The 21439-nt window shown below is 40.3% G+C and overlaps 1 protein-coding gene and 1 pseudogene across 4 annotated transcripts in view; one reads left to right on the forward strand and one right to left on the reverse strand.

Annotated features, from left to right (window-relative positions):
- Positions 1-21439, forward strand: part of LOC132435924 (BICD family-like cargo adapter 1) — a 97429-nt gene that overhangs the window by 32992 nt on the left and 42998 nt on the right. The gene's annotated exons all lie outside the window — the stretch shown is intronic.
- Positions 12517-13176, reverse strand: LOC132436485 (small ribosomal subunit protein mS38 pseudogene; annotated as a pseudogene).

The following is a 21439-nucleotide window of genomic DNA, read 5'->3' on the forward strand; positions in this document are numbered from 1 at the left end:
ACAAGTTTCATCATGGTTTTTTTTTTTTCCTAGCTGTGTCTGCAGAGGGCCTAGAAGCAGTGATATACTGGTAGTAATGAGTACCCCTAATGCACAGATTTCACTTCCTAAATATCATTGCCCACTAAAAGGAACCAGCGCTCCTTGGAGAAAAGAGTCATTCCAAGTCTGGAGTAAGAACTTAACAGGGTGAGCCTGAGACATCATTTTGTGCTAGAAGCAGGAAAGCTTTCAAAATCTAATGGAATAATTATATGTGTACTTCAAGTGAAAACAAGCTAATGGAGTTGTGTCAAAGGACACAGAAGGTAGTCTGAAAGGACCCCCACTGGCTAAAGTTGGGACAGTTGGAGCATTAGGCAGAATAATGGCTGCAGTTGATTTATACACATAAATATATAAAAATCCATGAGTCTATGATAAATCTCAGAAAAGAGAAGCTTCCCCCACCCCACAGTTTAAAAATTAATATCAACTCCTTACTCTAAACACCAATGAAAGGACATAATTGACCATTTTTCTAGTAGCAACTGTTTTTTTTGTTTGTTTGTTTGTTTTTCTCTTGCGGTACGCGGGCCTCTCACTGTTGTGGCCTCTCCCATTGTGGAGCACAGGCTCGGGACGTGCAGGCTCAGCGGCCATGACTCACGGGCCCAGCCTCTCCTTAGCATGTGGGATCTTCCCGGACCGGGGCACGAACCTGTGTCCCCTGCATCGGCAGGGGGACTCTCAACCACTGCACCACCAGGGAAGCCCAGTAGCAACTGTTTTAACGTAACCAAATAACTCTAGGTAATGAGGGTATGTTCTTTTTTATGTAAGAATACCAGCTAATATTTGTAGAAGTAATGGTATAATTAGGAATCACCATTTCAGCTCCTAATAAAATACCTGATTCAGGCAAAAACCATCTACAGATGATAAAAATTATTAGGTGAGAGGCAGATGGAGAATTGGAAATATAACCCCACAGATTATTTGGTTATTTCAAGGGGAAAAACACAACTTTACAATAGAGGGATTACCTTAACCTAGTGGTCTATCTTGACATCACAGAAAGTGGAATAACCAGGCATTATGTGCTTCTTGTTGGGGTGCAGCTTGAGGTAAACAGCATCACCTGTGAAGGGTTTTGTAAAAATTGTTTAACCTGAATCTGTTCAAGGCTTTTAGATTGACTTTCAGTTTACAGAAAATGCAGAGGTTAGAGCAGGAACAAACTATGGCGCTTAGGCCAAAATCCAGCCTGTAGCCCTTGAGCTAAGAATGGTTTTTACATTTTTAAAGGATTGTTAGAATAAGACAAATAAACCAAGAAACAAAAAAGAATATGTGACAGAGATAGTATGTGGCCCACAAAGCCTAAAATATTTATTTTCTGGACTTTTAAGGAAAATTTGCCAACCCTATTTTAGAGGAACAAGTCTAATTGCTACAACGAAGCAATTAGACAAATCTGGAAAGTGGGCATCCCATAGGAAAACTGGCTGGGTCTATTCAATGTCATAGAAAACGAAAAGATAGGGGTGGGAATTTATTCAAGATTAGAAGAGACTTACAAATGTAGAAAACAAACTTATGGTTACCAGGGGATAAGGGGGTAGAGGGATAAATTGGGAGATTGGGATTGACATATACACACTACTATATATAAAATAGATAACTAGGGGCTTCCCTGGTGGCGCAGTGGTTGAGAGTCCCCCTGCCGATGCGGGGGACGTGGGTTTGTGCCCCAGTCTGGGAGGATCCCACATGCCGTGGAGCGGCTAGGCCCGTGAGCCATGGCCACTGGGCCTGCGCGTCCGGAGCCTGTGCTCCGCAACAGGAGAGGCCACAGCAGTGGGAGGCCCGCGTACTGCACACACACAAAAAAAAGATAACTAATAAGAACCTACTGTACAGCACAGGGAACTCTACTTACTACTCTGTAATGGCCTGTATGGGAAAAGAATCTAAAAAAAGGATATATGTATATCTGATTCACTTTGCTGTACACCTGAAACTAACACAACATTGTAAATCAACTATACCCCAATAAAAATTAAAAATAAAATAAAATAGCATGAGAAAAAAACAAATAAGATTAAAAGACTTGAGAATTAATATTGTTAAAATGACCATACTGCCCAAAGCAATCTACAGATTTATTGCAATTCCTATCAAAATACCCATGACATTTTTCACAGAACTAGAGCAAATAATCCTAAAATTCATTTGAAACCACAGAAGACCCTGAGTTGCCAAAGCAATCTTGGGAAAGAAGAGCAAAGCTGGAGGTATCACCCTCCAAGACTTTAGACTATACTACAAAGCTACAATAATCAAAATGGCCTGGTACTGGCAAAAAAAACAAAACAAACCAGACACATAGATCAGTGGAACAGAATAGAGAGCTCAGGAATAAACCCAGGCACCTATGGTCAATTAATCTACAGCAGAGCAGGCAAGAATATACAATGAGGGAAAGATAGACTCTTCAATAAGTGGTGCTGGGAAAACTGGTCAGCTACATGTAAAACAGTGAAATTAGAACATTTTCTCACACCATATTAAAAAAAAAATGGATAAGACCTAAATGTAAGACCTGGAGCCTTAAAACTCCTGGAAGAGAACATAGGCAAAACATCCTTTGACATAAATTGTAACAATATATTTTGAGATCTGTCTGGTAAGGCAAAAGAAACAAAAGCAAAAATAAACAAAGGGACCTAATTAAACTTAAAAGCTTCTGCGCAGCAAAGGAAACCATTGACAGTCTACTGAATGGGAGAAAATGTTTGCAAACAATATTACTGATAAGGGGTTAATATCCAAAATATATAAACAGTCATACAACTCAGTATCAAAAAAAAAAAAAAACCTCACAAAGAACCCAATCAAAAAATGGGCAGAACACCTGAATAGACATTTTTCTAAAGAACACGTACAGATGGCGAATAGGCACATGAGAAGATACTCAACATTGCTAATTATTAGAGAAATGCAAATCAAAACAACAATGAGATATCACTTCACACCTGTCAGAATGGCTATCATCAAAAAGTCTACAAATAACATGGGACTGAGTGAACTGATGAGGATGATTATAATTTTTGTGACTTTGTTTGAATAAAAAAAAATCCCACGAGAACTCAGAGGCAAAAAATATACAAATGAATTTTCACTGCAAAGTAAAGGAGCTGTTACAGTGGAGGATTACTGGACTGAATGTCAATATTATGACATAGTATGAGTGTGTTTTGTGTTTGGTAATTGCAATCATTGTTGCTTTTGTTGTGGTCATCCATTTACAATGCTTGGTGTCAGTCTATCTCTTGTAAAAAAAAAAAAAAAAGTCTACAAATAACAAATGTCGGCGGGGATGTGGAGAAAAGGGAATCCTCATACACTGTTGGTGGAAATGTAAATTGGTGCATCCACTATGGAAAGCAGTATGGAAATTCCTCAGAAAACTGAAATTAGAACTATCATATGATCTAGCAGTTCCACTCGTGGGTACATATTCAGAAAAAAATGAAAACATTAATTCAAAAAGATACATGGACTCCAATGTTTACAGCAGCACTATTTACAATATCCAAGACATGGGAACGGCCCAAGCGCCCATCAACAGACAATTGGCTTAAGAAGATGTGGTGTACACACACACACACACACACACACACACACACACACACACTGGAATACTACTCAGCCATAAAAAAGAGTGAAATTCTGCCATTTGTAGCAATGTGGATGGACCTAGAGAATATTATACTTAGTGAAATAAGTCAGACAAAGACAAATACTGTATGATATCATTATATGTGGATTCTAAAAAAATAAAACAAGTGAATGTAAATAGCAAAACAGAAACAGACTCCCAGATATAGAAGGCAAACTAAACTAGTGGTTACCACTGGGGAGAGGGAAGAGGGGAGGGGCAAGATATAGGGGTATGGAATTAAAAGATATAAACTACTGTGTATAAAATAGATAAGCAACAAGGATATATTGTATAGCCCAGTGAATTATAGCCATTATCTTGTAATAACTTTTTTTTATTTATTTATTTTTGGCTGTGTTGGGTCTTCGTTTCTGTGTGAGGGCTTTCTCTAGTTGTGGTAAGTGGGGGCCACGCTTCATCACGGTGCGTGGGCCTTTCACTGTCGCAGCCTCTCTTGTTGCGGGGCACAGGCTGCAGACGTGCAGGCTCAGTAGTTGTGGCTCATGGGCCAGTTGCTCCGTGGCATGTGGGATCTTCCCAGGCCAGGGCTCGAACCCGTGTTCCCTGCATCGGCAGGCAGATTCTCAACCACTGCGCCACCACGGAAGCCCTATCTTGTAATAACTTTTAATGGAGTATAATCTGTAAAAATCATTGAATCACCTGAAACTAATATAATGTTGTAAATCAACTATACTTCAATAAAAAGTATATAAAAGTATATTGGGAACGTCTCCTTCCAGACAAGCTGGAATAATAGGAACCAGATTACCTTCCTACCTAAGGAAAACAAAAAAAAAAACTATATGAAACAATAGTTTTCAGGACACTGGGCATCAAACAATGAAGGATAGTGATCCCTGAGGGACGGCAAACAAAAGAGATGAGCCCTACAATTGTCCCATCCTGCCTTGAGTTTCCAGGCTCTGACATCAGGAGCAGGAACTGAGCAGAGCCCAGTAGATTCCCTGAGTTAACATGGAGCTGTGAGTCTAGGGAGACCAGTGCAGCAACAGTTCATAGGACAGAGTATCAGAAAGAAAAGACAGATGGAGAGAACCAGAGATCTGCGAAGTTCTTTCTTGAATACTCAGCAGAGACTGATTAGCACAAGACATGAGCAAACTAGTCAAGACTGGGAATTTGAAGAAATTAGAAGCAGTGTTGCCCAGTGCTCACACAGTGATGGCAACAGGTACTGTTACCACCAGCTAGAGAGGAAAATTTCATAATTCATTAGACATTCAGTAGAGTACTCAGGAAGGTCTTGCCTTTGTAGTAGGGAATAATTAGCTCTAGACTGAGCACTGCTCTGGACCTGCCTAACAAATCTTAAAAGCAAGATTCAAAAGGATCAAACCATGTCCAAGTAACTTAACTGTTTCCCAGAACAAAGCTCAAAAAGAATTATAGGAATAACAAAGAGGCAAGAAGACATGATCCATAAAGAGGAAAATCAATCCATTGAAACTGACCCAAAGCTGACACAGATATTAGAATTAGCAGAGAAGAACATTAAGAGAGTGATTATAACTTGTACTCTGTATGTTCAGAAGTTGAGTAGAGACACAGAATATATAAAATAGATCCAAATAGAACTTCTAGGAATGAAAACTACAATGTCTGAGATGAAAAGTACACTGACAAGATTCATTGCAGATTAGACATTGCAGAGGAAAAGATTAGGGAATTTGAAGGCATAGCAATAGAAATTCTCCACGATGAAACACAAAAAGGAAAAGAAAAGAGCATCAGTTAGCTGCAGGACAACTTCAAGTGGCCTAATACAAGTGTAATTGGATTCCCCAAAGAGAGGGAAGTACAGAAATAATATCTGAAGAAATTGCTGAAAATTACCCAAACTTGATGGAAAGTATAAACCCACAGATCTGAGAAGTTCAAGGAACACCAGACAAAGAAACATGAAGAAAACTACACTGTCAGTTAACAATTTACTGCCTTTCAGCGCCAGATGCACCCTCAGTACACACTCTGAGATAAACAAAGGAATTCTTTAAAGTTAGCGTGATGTTAAGCTTTCTTAATACAGGGCTCTGGTGCTAGAGGGACACTGTAGGAGAAAGAAGCTCTCCTGCTGTTTCTGGTGCCGGTTGGGGGTCAGAGGTGTCAGTGTGAGGACATCTGGTGTAGCCTTCCACAACATGGTCTTTTTGCAATGTTTGCACCCTTGTCCTTTCTTCAGCTCTTTGAACATATAAACTAGAACCTCCATGTGACCCTGTGCTCTGAAGGCTTCCTTCCCCCATCAACACTCAGACTCTCTCCTGCATGTCATTGGTTGCCAGTTACCTGCTCCCCACCTGCACTCCACAGTATAGCTTATTGTTTGCCTGGGAACTCCAGACCACCTCTGACCTGGTCAAACTAGCAGACTTCTCTGCTATCCAGTGGGGCTATACCATACCTCCTCCCAATGAGGTCTGAACCCTTCCACATCTGTCCTTTATGGATATTCTCATTCAGCTATAGTGTACCATATAGGGTTTCCTTATTTCTTTTAGTTACTCTTTTATCATGGTTAATAACCCTTTATATTAAATTCCCTCTTTTTTTTTTACATCTTTATTGGAGTATAATTGCTTTACAATGGTGTGTTAGTTTCTGCTTTATAACAAAGTGAATCAGCTATACTTATACATATATCCTCATAGGTCTTCCCTCTTGCGTCTCCCTCCCTCCCACTCTCCCTATCCCACCACTCTAGGTGGTGGCAAAGCACTGAACTGATCTCCCTGTGCTATGCGGCTGCTTCCCACTAGCTATCTATTTTACATTTGGTAGTGTTTATATGTTCATATATATACACTACCACTCTCTCACTTTGTCCCAACTTACCATTCCCCCTCCCCATGTCCTCAAGTCCATTCTGTAGTAGGTCTGCATCTTTATTCCCGTCCTGCCCCTAGGTTCTTCATGACCTTTTTTTTTTTAGATTCCATATATATGTGTTAGCATATGGTATTTGTTTTTCTCTTTCTGACTTACTTCACTCTGTATGACAGACTCTAGGTCCATCCACCTCACTACAAATAATTCAATTTCGTTTCTTTTTATGGCTGAGTAATATTCCATTGTATGTATGTGCCACATCTTCTTTATCCATTCATCTTAAATTTCCCCTCTTAATCTACTATGTGATTTCTTTCTCCTGGTTGGACCCAACTGCTACATGCACTAAGGCACACAATAATCAAATTGCTTAAAACTGGTGATAGAGGGAAAATCTTAAAAGCAACCAGAGAAAAAGACACAGTACGTAAAGAGGAACAAAGAAATGAATGACATCATATTTCTCATCAAAAATAATGTAAGAGGGAATATAATGGAGCACATCTTTAAAGAACTGAAAAGAAATCTTTCAATCTAGAATTCTACACACAGTGAAAATATATTTTGTAAGTTAAGGTGAAAGACATTTTCAGATATACAAAATAATTTATCAGCAGATTTACACTGTAAAAAAATGCTAAAAGAAGTTTTTCAGGCAAAAGGGAAAATGATACCAGGTGGAAATCTGGATCTACACGGAAGAACGGAGAGAGCTAGAAATGGTAATTATATGTAAATACAGTTTTTTTCTTATTATAGAAATGTCTTTAAATCATAATTGACTATTTAAACAAAAATGATAACAGTGTATTATGGGGTTTATAACATTTGTAAAAATAAAATGCATTACAACAATAGCCTAAAGGTCAGAAGGGGAGAAATGGAAGTATGCTATTATAAAATTATTATACTATATGTGAAGTGGAAGGATAACACTTAATGGTAGACTGTGGTAAGTTAAAATGAATATCATATACCCTAAAGCAATCACTAAAATAATAAAACAAAGAATTATAGCTAATAAGCCAACAAACAAGATAAAATGGAATCATAAAAATATTTCATTAATTTTTTAAAGGCAGAAAGAGAGGAAAAATAGAAGAACATACAGTACAAATAGAAAACAAATAGGAGGTGATAGACTCAAACCTAAACTTATCAATAGGTCACATTAAATGTAAATGGTTAAAACATCAGCAGTTAAAAAGCAGAATCTGTCTGATTGGATAAAAAAGTAAGGCACTAATAGGTTAAAAATAAAAGGATGGAAAAATTATACCATACTATTGCTAGTCAAAAGAAAGCTGAAGTGGCTACATTATTTAATATCAAATAATGTAATAAAATAAAGTACATTCCAGAGCAAAGAATATTACCAGCAATAGAGAAGCCCATTTCATAATGGTGAAGAGGTCACTCAAGAGAACATAACAGTCCTAAATGTTTATGCCTTTAATAACAGAGTTTCAAAATACATGAAGCAAAAAGTGATAGGACTGAAAGCAAAAATAGACAAATTCACAATTCAATTTATCTCTCTCAATTACTGATAGAACAAGTAAACAGAAAATAAGGATATAGGAGACTTGAACCAACTATCAACCAGGTCTGATTAGACCTAGACTTGATAGAATACTCCATCTAACAATAGCAGGATGTACATTATTTTCAAGTACACATCTTACCAAGATAGACCATATTATGGGCCGTAAAAGTCTAAATAAATTAAAAATAAGTGAGGTTTATCCTAGGAATTTAGGGTTGATTTAACCTTCAAATATTAATTAATATAATTCACCTATTAACATACTAAAAGAGAAAGACCATATGATTATCTCAGACACAAAGCATTTGACCAAATCCAACATCCATTCCTGATGAAAACTCTCAGCAGGCTAGGAATCAAAGAGAACTTTTTGATAAGGGTCATTTACAAAAAACCTACAGGTAATGTACTTAAATAGCAAAAGACTCCTGAGGTTAGGAACAAGGCAAGGATGTCTGCTCTCTCCACTTCACTTTTTTTTTTTTAATTGAGGTATAATTGACACATAACATTATATTAGTTTCAGTTGTACAACATAATAACTTGATACTTGTATATATTGTAAAATGATAGCCACAGTAAATCTGGTTAACATCTGTGACCATACATAGTTAGAAAATTTTTTCCTTATAAAAACTTTTATTAGCTATAGTCAACATGCTGTATATTACATCCCCATGACTTATTTTATAACTGGAAATTTGTACCTTTTGACCTCCACCTGTTTCACCCACCCTTGCCTCTGGCAACTACCAATCTGTTCTCTGTATCTGTGAGCTTGGGTATATTTTTGGTTTTGGTTTTGCTTTTTTTAGATTCCACATATAAGTGAGATCATATGGTATTTGTCTTTCTTTGTCTGACTTATTTCACTTAGCAGATTCCCTCTACGTCTATACATGTTGTTGCAGATGGCAAAACTTCATTATTTTTATGGCTGAATAATATCCCATTGTATATATGTACACCATATTTTCTTTATCTGCTTATTCATCAGTGGACACTTAGGTCGTTTCCATATCTTGGCTGTTGTAAATATGCTGCAGTGAACATGGAAGTGCATACATCTTTTCGAGTGTCTTTTTTTTTTTAATTTATTTATTTTTGGCCGCATTGGGTCTTTGTTGCTGCATGCGGGCTTTCTCTAGTTGGGGCGAGCGGGAGCTACTCTTCGTTGTAGTGCACAGGCTTCTCATTGCAGTGGCTTGTCTTGTTGTGGAGCATGGGCTCTAGGGTGCGCAGGCTCTAGTTGTGGCTTGTGGGCTCTAGAGTGCAGGCTCAGTAGTTGTGGCGCACGGGCTTAGTTGCTCCGTGGCATGTGGGATCTTCCCGGACCAGGGATTGAACCCGTGTCCCCTGCATTGGCAGGAGAGTTCTTAACCACTACACCACCAGGGAAGTCCCATGAGTTCTTTTTTGCCTCTGCTGCTTCCCACAGCACCTGAGTGATCCACAGTCTGGACATAACAAATTCCAGTTTGTCTCTAGGTGTCCTATTTCCCAGAGGTTCAAAAACTTTAGACTTGAACAGATTTCAGATTTCTCAGATAGAATATGCTTCCAGATATGAACTTAGAATCTACTCTGTTTAAATTTTTCTAGTTTTGGTTTTCACAAATTCAGCAAACATTTATTGAGAACTGACTACCAGCTACAGGCAAGGCATCAAGTTATCCATCACTTTATCTTATTTTCTGATGCATTTCAAAGGAAGTTGGAGACATCAGTATACTTTACTCCTTAATACTTTAGGATGTATACCATTAACTAGAGTTCAGCGTTTGTTTACAGTTTCTTTTGTATTTGTGTCTGTAACTTTGTGTGCCAGGCACATGATAGGTGCTTATCAAACGTCTAGTGAATATATGAATGACTGAGTCAGATCAAAACACAAAAAGAAAGAAGACTGGAGTGTGTGCATTCATGAAAGTGGTAGAACCCTATGCAGTTTGCAAAGGGCATTTTGTATCTGCTGCCTTGACAGTCTCAAAATAAAATTCCTTCCACCGTACTTTCCCTTCAATCCATTACATGTATACGAAGGCCCACACATACCTGTGTTAGAATATTCCTTTCTCAGAGGCAAAACATTCCATTCTCAGAAGCCAGGAAGAGGGAATCTTTTAGGAAAATGAGGACAGAATAAATCGATGCTCCTCTTCCTGGTGTGGCTCTGGGGTCACGCTGGGCATGAGCCATGACAAAAACGAGGAACAGCTGATTAGGGTTTAAAGGGAGGTTTGTTTGCTTGCTTGCTTATTTGGGGGGGCTTTTGGTCTCAGTATCTCATGGCCTAGCCAGGCTGTCCTCCATGTAGACCTGTCACTTTTAGGCGGACGGATGGGTTAAAGAATGGGCAGTTTCTGCTTATCCAAATTCTGCCCATTTTTCCAGGACCAGCTGGCAGTTCAGCTCCTTCGTGAAGACTTCCCTCACCATTCTAGCAGTGATTGCTTCATTTTCTGAGCTCATTATCACTGACTTAGCACTTACTATTCATTGCCTTGGAGATTTTGTTTTAACTTATTTTTTTATTGAGGTATAATTGATTTACAATATTACATTAGTTTTAAGTGTACACATAGTGATTCAAAATTTTTTAGATTATATTCCATTGAAAGTTATTATAAAATATTGGCTGTATTTCCTTGCTGTATAATATATCCTTATAGCTTATTTATTTATTTAAAATAATTTTATTGATTGATTTATTTATTTTTGGCTGCGTTGGGTCTTTGTTGCTGCGCTCGGGCTTTCTCTAGTTGTGAGTGGGGGCTAGTCTTCGTTTCAGCGCGCGGGCTTCTCATTGTGGTGGCTTCTCTTGTTGCGGAGCACGGGCTCTAGGCGTGTGGGCTTTAGTAGTTGCGGCTCGTGGGCTCAGTAGTTGTGGCTCACGGGCTCTAGAGCGCAGGCTCAGTAGCTGTGGCGCACGGGCTTAGTTGCTCCACAGCATGTGGGATCATCCTGGACCAGGGCTCGAACCCGTGTCCCCTGCATTGGCAGGCGGATTCTTAACCACTGTGCCACCAGGGAAGGCCCGCTTATTTATTTTTTACATAGTAGATTGTACCTCTTTATCCCCTACCCCTAATCTGCCCCTCCCCCTTCCCTCTTCCCACTGGTAACCGCTAGTTTGTTCTCTATATCTGTGAGTCTGTTTCTGTTCTGTTATATTCATTAGTTTGTTTTATTTTTTTAATTCCATGTATAAGTGATAACATACAGTATCTGTCTTTCTCTGACTTTATTTCACTAAGCATAATACCCTCCAGGTTCATCTATGTTGTTGAAAATGGCAAAAGTTCATTTTTCTTTAATGGCTGAATAGTATTCCCGTGTGTGTGTGTGTGTGTGTGTGTGTGTGTGTGTGTGTGTGTGTGTGTGTGTGTGTGTATCACATCTTATTTTAAAAATTTTTTTAAAATTTTATTGGAGTGTAGTTGATTTACAATGGTGTGTTAATTTCAGATGTACAGAAAAATGGTTCAGTTATACATATACAGGAAAATAATCTGAAAAAGAATGAATATAGGTTATTACAGAATATTTAGTAGAGTTCCCTGTGCTATACATTACGTCCTTGTTGGTTATCTATTTTATATATAGTAGTGTGTGTATGTTAATCCCAAGCTCCTAATTTATCCCTCCCTCCCACGTTTCCCCTTTGGTAACCATGAGTTTGTTTTTGAAATCTGTGAGTCTGTTTCTGTTCTGTAAATAAGTTCATTTATATCATTTTTTAAAAATTAGATTCCACATATGAGTGATATCATATGATATTTGACTTTCTATGTCTGACTTACTTCACTTAGTATGATAATCTCTGGGTCCATCCATGTTGCTGCAAATGGCATTATTTTGTTCTTTTTTATGGCTGAGTAATATTCTATTGTATATATGTACCACATCTTTTTTATCCATTCCTCTGTTGATGGATATTTAGGTTGCATTCATGTCTTGGATATTGTAAATAGTGCTGTAGTAAACATTGGGGTGAATGTATCTTTTCAAATTATGATTTTGTCCAGATATATGCCCAGGAGTGGGATTGCTGGATCATATGGTAGTTCTATTTTTAGTTTTTTAAGGAACTTCCATACTGTTCTCCATAGTGGTTGTACCATTTTACATTCCCACCAGCAGTGTAGGAGGGTTCCCTTTTTTCCACACCCTCTCCAGCATTTATTGTTTGTAGAGTTTTTGATGATGGCCATTCTGACCAGTGTAAGGGGATACCTCATTGTAGTTTTGATTTGCATTTCTCGGATAATTAGTGATGTTGAGCATCTTTTCATGTGCCTTTTGGCCATCTGTGTGTCTTCTTTGGAGAAATGTCTATTTAGATCTTCTGCCCATTTTTTGATTGGGTTGTTTTGTTTGTTTGTTTGTTTGTTTTTTTGATGGCTAAGTTCTCCAAATATTTATTACAGTGGGTCATCAGCAGTAACAGGGCTGGGGGAGGGACACACGAGACTCATTTGCCCTTCAGGTAGAGCTTGGGGGTCTGCCAGCCTGCGGGGGCTTCCTTCAGGCCCGCCTTCCGCCAGATGCACCTCAGGTCTCTCTCGAACCTCATCTGCTTCCGTTTTAGGCGTCCCTCCCTGACTTTCTGCCGCAGGAACCAGGTCCTCTTGACCAGCTTGCGGTACTTGTGATGATTCATCTTCTGCCGGCAGATCCTGAGCACGTTTTTGGACTGTATCTGGGGTGCGTCCCAGACCTCCTTACTCCCCTGCTCGACCCCTTCCCCCACCTGGCTGGGCGGACACTCATAGACTTGGGCTGGAGACGCAGTCCCTGGGGCCCCAGCATCCAGTCTGGGCAGGAGGTAGCGAACGGTCAGCCAGCTCGCCAGGGGGCTGATAGACATCTTCCTGGGGACCAGCATCTCCTCAAGCTCCATGTGGACCTGCCTGTCAGGGAGGGAGGCAACCCCACTTGGGTCTATTGGTTGCATGCTGTAGCGAGGCCTGCAGGCATGCCTGCCCAACACCTCGCAGACAGGCCAAGGCCCACTACAACCTGCCCGGGGAACAGCCCTGAGCAGCTGGGAAGTCAGGCGCACCATGAACATGGTCTGTGTTTGGCGGCAGCCCCAGGCACTCAGCGGAGCGCGCAGGTGGTGTCGACGCTCGGGTCTTAGGCCCCGAGCCCCAGCCAGCGGCGGTCGCCTCCGCCGTCCCTGGAGCCCGCACACCGCGGCCTCACGCCGACTCTTCCCAGACGCAACCGGGAGACTCAGCTGACCATTCCACCGCGCTCGGGTTGTTTGTTTTTTTGACATAGAGTTGCATGAGCTGTTTGTATGTTTTGGAGATTAATCCCTTGTCAGTCACTTTGCAAATAATACCCTCCAGGTTCATCTGTGTTGTTGCAAATGGTGAAATTACATTCTTTTTTATGACTAATATTCCTGTTTGTGTGTGTGTGTGTGTGTGTGTGTGTGTCACATCTTCTTTATACATTCATCTGTTGATGGACAGAATGGTACTTGCTGACACCAGTGTCCACATGGTAGAGCAAGCTCCCAAAAATGGCTGCCACCAGTGTCTTTGTCCCTAGGGTGAGCTCCAGTTGCCTCCTGCTTCTTGGGGAGACTCTACAAGATCAGCAAGTGTGTCTGACCCAGGCTCCTTTCAAATTACTGCTTCTGCCCTGGGTCCTGGAGCAGGTGGGATTTTGTGTGCACCCTTTAAAAGTGGAGTCTCTATTTTCACTGCAGTAATTTTTCATTATCCTAATTTCAAGCTCATATTCACATTTTCCCAATTGACCTTCAAAGATGTACTTTACTCTTGGTTTGCAAACCAGAATCCAATCCAGGACTATGCATTATGTTTGTTGCATTATATCTGGTCCCTGAAGTATTATTTATTGTAGTACAATTCCTCTTTTTCATTGACATGTTGAAGAAGCTGGGCCAGTTGACCTGTAGAAAGTTCCAGCTTCTGTATTTGTCTGGCTGCTTCCTCATAGTGACATTTAGCTCATTCTTCTATTCCCTGGCATTTCCTATTAACTGGAGGTTATATATTAAAGCTTACTGGATTCAAATCAAACATTTTTGGCTAGAAGATGTACATTTATGATGATAATGTGAGATCCTCCATTATTCAGTTGTGTTTTCTCGCTTTTGACAAGACATGTAATCTGTGGTGTTTTCAGGCATTGATTTTGAAGGATTCTGCTTTCAGCACCACCAAATACTGGAACATAATTTCTCATCCTTTGTGGTCATTGAACGTTTTGATAAAAATAGCATATCACCAACTAAATTTTCGCACGTAACTTTCCTATGATTCCTATGGTCATATGGTTTTGGTTCATATAATTTAGTATTCATATATTGGAAAATGAAACAGTATTAGTTTTAGACTAACATAAATTATATTTTATCTGTAAAAATGAGATTAAGAAGATTTCAAATGGATAAGATTACCTGACAAACCAAGAATTGTGTTTTAATGAGTACAGGTTTGGGAACATGCGAAGTACAATCAAGGCATGACTGGACTTATTTTTAACTAAAATTATGATACTAAAGTTAACTAAACACAGAGGGGTTTGAGAGCTGCAGCCTGGTGGTGGGTCTCCTTCCCTGGAGTGGGAGTGCTGGGCTTGAACAGAAGTTTCTGGGCCATTGGTCCCTGGAGAGACCATAGCATGTGATTTTATGACTCTGATTGGCATATAAGATCATCCAGGAGACTCCCAAACTGGAATTTGGCTTCATATGCCAATTTCTTTGAAGGGATGCAGGGATCAGCAAACTTTTTATTTGTTATCTCACCATTGCTGGTGGGCAGGAGTCAGCCTGGCTTAACTGAGCCCCTATGCTCTAGGTCTTACAAGCACCTCCACAGGCACACCCCCTCCTTCCAGAGGAACCACTCTCCAGACTTTTATGGTAATCAATCCTTTCCTTTGTGGCTGGCAGGGGCTACTCTTCGTTGCGGTGTGCGGGCTTCTCATTGCGGTGGCTTCTCTTGTTGCGGAGCATGGGCTCTAGGCACGCAGGCTTCAGTAGTTGCAGCATATAGGCTCAGTAGTTGTGGCGCAGGCTCTAGAGTGCAAGCTCAGTAGTTGTGGCACACGGGCTTAGTTGCTCCGCAGCATGTGGGATCTTCCCAGACTAGGGCTTGAACCCATGTCCCCTGCATTGGTAGGTGGATTCTTAACTGCTGCAACACCAGTGAAGTCCCTTCTCTGATTATTCTTCAAGATAGATTCCTAGCAGTAAAATAAATGGGTCAGAAAGTGTAACCATGGAAGATAATTTCAGGACTTCTGTGGATTTACTCCATAATCAGAAGGATAGCCTTTATTCTAGTTTAATTCTTCTACAGTGTAAACTAGCTACACTTTGTTTAGTGTGGCAGCAAACTATAGAATCAGTAAGCAATTTCCTTGTATTGGATCATCAGACTCGTTTTCTTCCTCAGATTCATCTGGAAATGTATTTCTTTTCCTTTTTTTTCTTTCTAATGTATCCCTCCCTCCCCCCTCCTCCACTTCCCCTTTGGTAACCATAAATTTGTTTTCTATGTCTGTGAGTCTGTTTTTGGTTTTTTTTGTTTTTGTTTTTGTTTTTTGGCTGCATTGGGTCTTAGTTGCGGCAGGTGAGACCTTCGTTGAGGCATACAGGATCTTTCATTGCAGCGCACAGGCTCTTTATGGTGTGCGGGCTTCTCTCTAGTTGTGGCATGCAGGTTTTCTCTTTCTAGTTGTGGTACACAGGCTCCAGAATGAGTGGGCTCTGTAGTTTGCGGCACACGGGCTCTATAGTTGAGGCGTTCAGGCTTAGTTGCCCTGCGGCATGTGGGATCTTAGTTCCCCAACCCGGGATCAAACCCATGTCCCCTGCATTGGGAGGCGGATTCTTTACCACTGGACCACCAGGGAGGTCCCTGTTTTTGTTTTATAAATAATTTCATTTGAACTATTCTTTAGATTCAACGTATAAGTGATGTCATATAATATTTGTCTTTCTCTGTCTGACTTTTTTCACTTAGTATGATAAACTCTAGGTCCATCTGGAAATGTACTTCTTTCATGCTTCCTAATACCCATTCATTTGGGTTTATGTAGTAATTATGGCTGATTGGCGGGAAAGCTTAGAGCTGTTGATTCTCATTGTATAGAAATAGCAATTATCCATGATCAAATGTATAAATAAAGACATTGATTCAGTATGCTTTGAGGATTCACTTTCCAGAACTTAAGTTCTATCAATTGAATGTTTTAATATGCTTGCTTCTATGTTGTTGCTTTCACTTTAGCAGATGTAAAATGCGTGTGTTCATTTACCTGTTTCATGTCCTTCCTTGAAAGCAGGGCTGCGTCCTAGTCAGTGCCTAACATCTTTCCTTGCCTGTGGTGGATGTTCAATAACTGTGTGTTGGAATAGTATTGGATTACCATGTTATTTGGAATTGTTGCTTTTTGCTCTTCCTCTTAATATGTTAGGTCTATTAATGAATGATCATTTTGATTTTTACAGCACCTTCTCCTCTACCTAGGAGCTCTGAGGTGGCAGGTTGTTTGGATTCTTTTTGGTTTGGAATAATTATTCTGACATTTAAATGAGCCTCTGTCTGAAAGTGCGGAAATTTTCATTTCTATCTTTTTAAGCTTCCTTGCTCCCGAGAAGTTTCAGGTTTATAAGACTGCAGTTAATTAATCTCCACCATCGCATCCCAGATAAGACGGGAGGTGACAGAAAGGAAGCAGAAACAAGTTTAAATAGAATAGTGCTTAGCAGTGAGATAGCGCTTTATACTTGAAAGCCTTCGCAGACATTAACTAATCAATTTTCCAACACATTGGAGAAGTCGGAAATGGGTTTTCATTATGTACTTAATTGCTGAGAAAGTGAGATATGCTTTTAATCTCTTAACTCTTCCTGAGAAGTGGACATTCACTTGGAACAACTTACTTTTTTTTTTTTAAGTTTAGGTGTGTTTATTTATTTTTTAATTTATTTATTTTGATTATTTTTGGCTGCGTTGGGTCTTCGTTGCTGTGCACAGGCTTTCTCTAGTTGTGGCAAGCTGGAGCTTCTCTTCGTTGTGGTGCGCGGGCTTCTCATTGCAGTGGCTTCTCTTGTTGCGGACCACAGGCTCTAGAGTGCGCGGGCTTCAGTAGTTGTGGCTCACGGGCTCTAGAGTGCAGACTCAGTAGTTGTGGCACACGGGCTTAGTTGCTCTGCGGCATGTGGGATCTTCCCGGACCAGGGCTCGAACCCGTGTCCCCTGCATTGGCAGGCGGATTCTTAACCATTGCGCCACCAGGGAAGCCCCTCTGTTTTTCTTAATCTGAATTTTTAAAAAGAGACTCATCCTTTGACCTTCCATTTTTCTCAGGAGACAACTGAGTCAACTTCAAGGCTTATGGGTTTCGTCTTCACGAAGTCAACACACTAGGCAGTTTGCAGAAGCAGTAAGCTCCTCTTGCTCCCTCACCATTTTGGAGAAACAAGAAGATAGAACAGATGCCAACTCAGAACACAAAGTAACGTCTAATTGCCCCTGAAAGGTGGTTTGGCTGTGGGTAGAGTTAGTTTGTCCCACGTGTTTGAAGGTCTGAGGAAACCGAGGCCAGATTGCTTACATGAATTGCTTATGTTCACCCAGTTAGGAATGGAGTGCCGTGACAGGTGATCCCTGTCCCAATACTTTTTGGTTCTTAACCTTTTTTCCATCAAGACACATGTTTAATTTGCCCAGAGAGCTAGCTCTAACTATAATACAATACCTTTTCTCTTCTAGTCAAGAAAATATAGTGAGTGAACATTTTGAATTTGTGACTATTGAAATTTTCTGAAGAAATGAAATATTTACTTCATTACTCTGTTAGTAATAACAAATGACTTGCAACATATCTCACAACTGATCATGACCAAACAGTATGTTCATAGTTAGAGCTTTATATAATATCTTTTAATTAATATTTTTTTCAAAATAGTAAATGGACATCATTAGAAGTCTTTCAGTATGTTTGATTTCTTAAAACAAAAACAAACAAACAAAAGTCCCAGGAGTCTTTGCCTCCCCACTTGCTTATACCAAGCATAGTTCTTATTTTTTTCACTGTTGGTTTTCTTTAAGTCATTTTTTGTCAACTGATTGCCTGTTGTGAGCCAAGCCCTTTCTGAATCCTGGAGAAGTGGCAAGAGGTGAGCCACCCTTTCCTTGAGGAGCCTATAGTCAAACGCTAGTGATTGTTTTGAGGAAATAACTTGTTATACTGGGAAAGTAACTTAACCTCTCCAAAGTTCAGTTTCCTCATCTAAATAGTGTGTTACTAATACCTGCCTAACAGGTATCATTATGAGGACTTCAGGAAATAATTCACGTGACAGCACTTAGCACTGGTACCTGGTGCAGGATAGGCACTCAGGGATTGTTCATTCAGTTTGCATCTGGGGAACCATGTAAGATGCTATCATTAGATAATTAAATTATGATATGATGGCCATTTTAAAAATATGAATTGAGAGACAGAAGCAAGAACTGAGAGCTAGGGTTTATTAGGCTCTGTGGAGGATGTAGGGTTTAAAGAGGATCAGAACTTAGATGATGAAGTATAGGTATTATCAGGGTGAGGAATGGATTGGCTCTGATTTGGAGGAAGAGTTTGGGCTCCCCTACTTAAGTCTCACCAGCTTTTATCCCCACAGAGTATCTGTATTGCTTCCCCAGTGATGTCACAGAAAGTAATTCTGCACCCAGTGGTAAAACCCTATGGAGCCAAACCTTGTTAGCATTATTGCTATTTCCATGGCAACCATCAGATGATATATAATCTTAGTAAGGCAAGTTGTGAGAAGTATTTTCATCAACAAATGCCCAAATTTACTTGTAGGATGTCCCATAGGAGATCACCCAGCCACTTAGCTGCTGTCTCCAAAATCTAAACCCTGTTCTTCCACATTTCCATGTTTGAACATTTAGTGGGAAATTTTTTTTTTTTTTTTTTGCGGTACGCGGGCCTCTCACTGTTGTGGCCTCTCCCGCTGCAGAGCACAGGCTCTGGACGCACAGGCTCAGTGGCCATGGCTCACGGGCCCAGCCGCTCCGCAGTATGTGGGATCTTCCCGGACCGGGGCATGAACCCGTGTCCCCTGCATCGGCAGGCGGACTCTCAACCACTGTGCCACCAGGGCAGCCCCTGTGGGAGACATTTTTAAGAAAAAAATCTTGCCATGGATTTTTTCCATAAGGGAATATCATTATGCTTGAATTCTGTTCGAATAGTTTTTGCAAAATGGACATAACCAATAAGGTAGATCTGAGGGGGAGAAAAGGCTTTTATATCCCAGTTATAGATATTTTTGTAACTATTGATAGAGTTTTGTGACTGCTGGTAAGTAATTAGGTACAAAGGTAAAACTGGCTTGACTCATCTTCTGTCAGTTTTACTCAAATGAAAGATTTAAAAATAAAATTCTTAATGTTTAAAAATAAAATTTTCCTACTGAAAACTGAACTCATCCTGTAATATGGGGTATTTTATAGAATTTGTTTTGTTCTCTGTGACATTTTAGGAGTATGTTATAGACAACTGTAAGTTGAAAATGAATGAATATATACACGTTTTCCCTGTATTCAACAAATTTGTCTACTATGTGCCTGGCACAGTTCTGAGTATTGGGGTTACGGTGACAAACAAAATAAAGGCCCTGCCCCTGCCCTTTTGGAACTGACGTCAGGGGCAGAGAGAGAAGCAATAACTCAATTAACAAGCTAAGTATCATGTGTGATAAGTGCTCTAGATTAAAATTAAACAGGAGGGTACTAGAGATTGACACATGTAGGGGTCAGGTGAACAAAGAAGGCCTCTCTGATGAGATGACATTTGGGAAGAGACACGAGTGAGTGAGGGAACAGGCCTTGTGAATATCTAAGGGAAGAGCGTTCCAGGCAGCGGGATAGCAAATGCACGGATGGTGATGAAGAGTATGCTCGACAGGGCTGAGGACAGCAGGGAGGCCAGGATGAGTGGAACAGAGAGAACACAGTGGATAAAAGAGCAGATCAGAGATGAGGGTGGGTGAGGGCAGGAATCTTTTAGAGTCTTATAAGCCATGATAAGGACTTTGTTATATTTTATTCTGAGTAAGATGGAAAATCTCTAGATTGTTTTGAGCAGTGACATGATATGACTTGGGTTTTTAAAGAATTGCTCTGCTGTTTGGAGAGTAGACTCTAGGAGGACACGCAAGGCTGGAAGCAGGGGGAGACCACTTAGGTGATGACTTACTGCAGTCAGTAGTCTAGGTGAACGATGATACTGGCCAGACCTAGGGTTTAAAAGTGGGGACAGAGAGTAGCGGTAGGATGATGGATATTTCTTTTGCTTCATAAATACTCATAATGCTTATGCCAAGCACTGTTTTAACAGCTTTATAAACATCAACTCATTCATGCTCATAACAACCCTCTGAGGTAAATTTCAAAGGTACAGCCCACAGGATTTGTAGATGGATTGGATGTGGTTGGTAGAAGGGGGAAAAAAAGGAATCTGTGATAATTCCTTTGTGTGGGCCTAAAACTTCTAAGAATGGAGTTGCCATCTCCTGAGAAAGGGAAGATGCAGGTAAAGCGTGTTGGGGTGGAGGGCCCTAGAACGAGGAGTTCGGTTTTCATATACATTGAGTTTGAGATGCACATCAGCTATCCAACTGGATGTGTTGAGTAGGCAGTTAGATAGAGGAGCCTGAAGTTAGGGAAGAGGTCAGGGCTGGAGATAAATTACAAAAGCTGTCTGAAAGCATTCAGGAAGAAGTGCCCACTGGAGATCTGGTTGTTGCTGGTAAACCTAACCAGAGGTAGGTGTGAGGAGCCTTTTCCTGTGGGTGTGGTTGTAGAGTGGCATTTTCATTGGCTTTCAGATCAGACCAGCATTTGAATACTAGCTCTATCATTTACTGATTAAGTGACCTCAACTATGTGACTTAATCTCATTTAGCTGCACTTTCTTCATCCTTAAAACAGGTTAACAGGACATATCCTATAGCATTGTTAAGATAAAATGAAATAATGTGTTACCTAGAGCAATGCTTGGAAATGGAAAGTGCTTAATAAATATTCATTATCTTTCTTTTCCTCAGATTTAGTTTGTTGCATTCAACCCAAACTAAAAGAACATGGGTTTCTCTTCAGGATAAAATACATGTGAATTTAAATATTTATTTATTTAGCTGCATCGGGTCTTAGTTGCGGCATGCGGGATCTTTCGTTGCAGCACGCAGGCTTCTCTCTAGTTGTGGCATGTGGGTTCCAGAGCGTGTGGGCTCAGTAGTTGTGGCACGAGGTCTCTCTGGTTGTGATGCATGG

Source organism: Delphinus delphis, chromosome 13 (genome assembly GCF_949987515.2).
Source record: "Delphinus delphis chromosome 13, mDelDel1.2, whole genome shotgun sequence".
NCBI lineage: Eukaryota > Metazoa > Chordata > Mammalia > Artiodactyla > Delphinidae > Delphinus > Delphinus delphis.